Source organism: Marmota flaviventris, chromosome 14 (genome assembly GCF_047511675.1).
Source record: "Marmota flaviventris isolate mMarFla1 chromosome 14, mMarFla1.hap1, whole genome shotgun sequence".
Taxonomy (NCBI): Eukaryota; Metazoa; Chordata; class Mammalia; order Rodentia; family Sciuridae; genus Marmota; species Marmota flaviventris.
Genome location: NC_092511.1, coordinates 90510791 through 90514504, shown reverse-complemented (window position 1 = coordinate 90514504; position 3714 = coordinate 90510791). Strand labels below are relative to the sequence as shown.

The window sequence follows — 3714 nt, the reverse complement described above, 5'->3', positions numbered from 1 at the left end:
ATTATGGCATATAATATATACATAAGTGTATTATGGCACAACCACATACAGGTTGTCTCAGTCCATTTCAGCTACTGTAACAAACTACCATTGGCTGGGTGGCTTATACACACAGGAACTTCTTTCCCACAGTTCTGGGGGCCAGGAAGTCCACAATCAATGCACCAGCAGATTGGGTGTCTGGTGAGAGCCCTCTTCCTGGTTCATTGAGGATATTACTGGGCTTTGACCTCACATAGTGGAAAGGGTAAGTGGGGGTGCTTTTTTGTAAGGGCACTAATCCCATTCATGAGGGATCCACCCTCATGACCTAATCAGTTCATAAAGGCTCCAACTCCAACCAGCCCCTTGGGGGTTAGGATTTCAGTGTCTGGATTTTGGTGGGACGTAAACATTGAGACCATATCTCAGGTTTTGTGTTATCTTATGAAAAAAAAAGGTCAGCTATCTAATAGGGAATAATTGCTACTGTGCCATATACATTCTTTCTTTTTGTCTTCAGGTATGGGAATATTTATTATTTTTTAATTGATATGCAAAGCATAAAGTTGCACATATTATGGGGGTACCATGCCTGATGTATCAGGTGTCCACGGCCAAATGTTTAAATCAGATTAAACCTATTTATCTTCTCAAACATTTACCAGTTCTTAACACTTTCAATACCCTTTTGACATGTACTATTTTTATGATGTAAAATATTTGCCCTGCTTTCCATCATCATCTGTTTCTGCCACTAAAACATAACGAGGGGAAAAAGTCTCAAATTAATATTCTATTTGCGGCAGGCATCAAATGGAGAGGCTTTGAGCAAGAAGGTAAAATCTTTTTTTTTCTATTGTGAAGATATTATTGATTTCAAAAACCATAAAGTAGGCAGGAAGTGTCAGAAGGAAGCCAGATGATAAAGTAAAATCCAAACACCTCGTTTTTTTCAAAAGTCCACCTCTCCAGAAAAGAGTGAGTTGGCCAGTGGCTTGGGAGTTTGAGGAGAAGTCCAGGGTCATGTCCAAGGGCTCTGGAACCCAGCATGAAATGCAATTAGCTGACTAGAAGAGGGAGGTGTTAGGTACTCGGTGTTAATTACTCGTTACATTGATGAGCAGGGTGTGCCCTTAGTTCACTGTTCTAGAAACTTCTAGGGTCACTCTACTCTGGTAGCCCATCATGAATGGGTAGGAAAAGGTATTACGTAATTTGTCCTGCTTTAATCTCTTTATTTTGACTCAGCGAGGTATACCCCAAAGTGGAAATTGTAACCCTGAAGGTCATTAACTCCTTGTCCTTTGTGATGATAACCTTGTCCTCTTACCTTGGTCAGTGGTCATTGACTGTGATCTCCCTTGACTTCAGGAATTCTGCTCCAGACTCTAGAACAAATGTGCAGATCTGAGAAGAATGCGTGCCTCCGTCGCCCGCCGGGGTCCCTGGAAAAGCTAAACAAACAAAAACCAATCGGGAATGTCTGCCGCTTCCCGCTTATCGCCTTCCCGCCTTCATACTTCGGGGATATTTATGGAAAGTCCGATTCTCTGAGTAAGCTGTTTTCAGTAACATTCCAAAAGCAAGAAACTCAAGGTCTGTTTTGTTTAAACAGAAAAGAAAAAATGTAGGAGGGAGGGGGGAAAAGGGGAAGAAACAGCCATGCAGAGGCTGATGAGTGGAACCAGACTGGGAACAGCTGAGGCTCTGCCTTAGGTTTTGGCTGTAAACCGTGGCAGCACCTGCTGGGCAGGGGGGGCTCGGACCCCGGAATGATCTTGCATTGGCGTTAGAATCTGAACTGACCAGGCTGGCTTTGGATTGTCCTCCAGGGCTGCCCATCTGCACCTGGGGCCCAGTCCGGCTGTTGCTAAGGTTTTCTCTGAACGGCTCAGGGTCCCTCCACCTTCCCCTGTCTGCATTAGCAGTCTGCATCATGCACGCGTGCACCCCGCCTGGAGTTTACGATCCTTAGACCCTTCTTAAAACTTGTAACTCAGTAGTGCCTTCACTCTAAGCAGGTTCCCAAGGGACATTAAAATTGGGACAGGGAAGTACCTTCCCCCAAGTCCTCCCACTTTTGCCCACCTGGAAGTCTTGTGCACATGGCCTTGACTCTGTAGCCTGTTGCAATTCCAGGTTGAAGGAGCCATGCTGGTACTGGAACCCACGGGGCCCTCAGTCTGCTCTAGCATCGGCCACGGGACACCTATCCAAGAGTCCTTGGACAAAAGCACAGTCCAGCCTTGAGATAGAGCTTTCACTGTGACTCAGGCCAGAACCAAACCCTTTTGCCCATCCACCGGAGAGTTCCATGGTGTACAGGCCGAGGACAGTTGTGGCATCAGTGCGCACAGAGGACTTCTCACCAAGCCATCCCTTCAGCCTGTGGCTGTTTGGGATTCTGGCAGCAATCTGCAGACCAGGGTGGAGAGCAGGATGCCTAAGAATGGGGTAGGAGAGCAGTTCACAGAGGAGCAGTCACGCACAGCTTTGGCCACCTCTACGAGGTCAAGCAAGAGCTGGCTCTGCTAATGGAAAGGAGGGGGCTTTTCGCTCTGCTTAGTGTTCACCGACATCCGTGCCCGCGGCCATCACCCACTCCTTCAGGGTTACAAAGGGATGTTCTAAAATCTCATATACTAGAAATTCAGTTTTCCCCTTAAGGAGAAGCCTGATACCAGATATATATATATATATATATATATAGATATATATATCTGATCATAAGTGTTTGGTCCACTAGCTTCAGAAGTAAAAAATGCCGGTGTTCTCACAATCCATAACTAGCTATTGTTAACAGTATGGTTTCTTTGTTTTAAATAAAAATTTTAGGAGATCATAGTTGTAGACAGAGCTCCTGCTGTGCTAGGCTGTTCTGTATCACACCAGACCAAACCAGAACGACGTCATTCTGAAGCCAGAATTAAAGACCGGCCGGCCGTTAATATAGGTAGGTGATCTGGGTGGGATCTAGAGAATTAAGGCCAACCTGGGTCCAGGAAGTTGGAACCTGCCCCTGGGAGATTGGAATGTTCTTGTCTCCAGAGCCCTTGGACACTACTCCTCCCCAAAAGGTAGGTTGTTAATGAAGCAACTCCTGAGCAGCCCAAGAGCTGCTCATCAACGTCCTCTGTGCTTGCCTTGGTCTGCTTTTCTGGTGTTATCTTCAACGGTTGAGGAAGCAGGACTCGTGAAGGTAACCGGTAACCAGTGGTATCAATCCATGCTAGGAGTCATGCGATTAAACTGAAAATGAGCCAGTTTTTTTTTTAAAAAGCCAGACATTCAATGAGAAGGGGCCCCGTGTACCCCAGCCACACGAGGAGGAAGTTCCCTCTGTTTTCACCCTACATGGAAAGTAGCTTTGTAACAACCAACTGATTTTGCTCTGTTTCTGCCCAAAGGAGGGAATAAATTTCCCTGTGTGAAGGCACCTCCCTTACCTCTATGTCAGGAAGAGAAGAGCACTCCTATCCACAGAGATGGAGAGTCCACCTGAGTTTGCATGAACGGTTCCTACTCAAATGACCTTTATCTTCCATTAGTTCCTCCAAGATTTCTCCACCCCTTGTACTTGATTTATCATCCCTTGAACCCACACCCCCTTCCTTGTTAAAATGGTTTACAGGATCCTGAGTCTAACCCCTTCTTTGAGTTCTGTTTCTTTTCTGTGAACTGCCTGTGTGTAAATATTAGTTAAAAAATCACGTATTTTCCCCCTGTTAATCT

The 3714-nt window shown here is 45.7% G+C and overlaps 1 long non-coding RNA gene across 1 annotated transcript; it reads right to left on the bottom strand.

The window, feature by feature from the left end:
• Window positions 1-882: 882 nt before the first annotated feature.
• Window positions 883-3500, bottom strand: LOC114105354 (uncharacterized). The gene is made up of 4 exons (XR_003584997.2): window positions 3429-3500; window positions 2071-2204; window positions 1313-1436; window positions 883-1018 (listed from the first exon to the last, which is right to left on the bottom strand). It is a non-coding gene; the product is annotated as an uncharacterized lncRNA (long non-coding RNA).
• Between the last annotated feature and the right edge of the window lie 214 nt (window positions 3501-3714).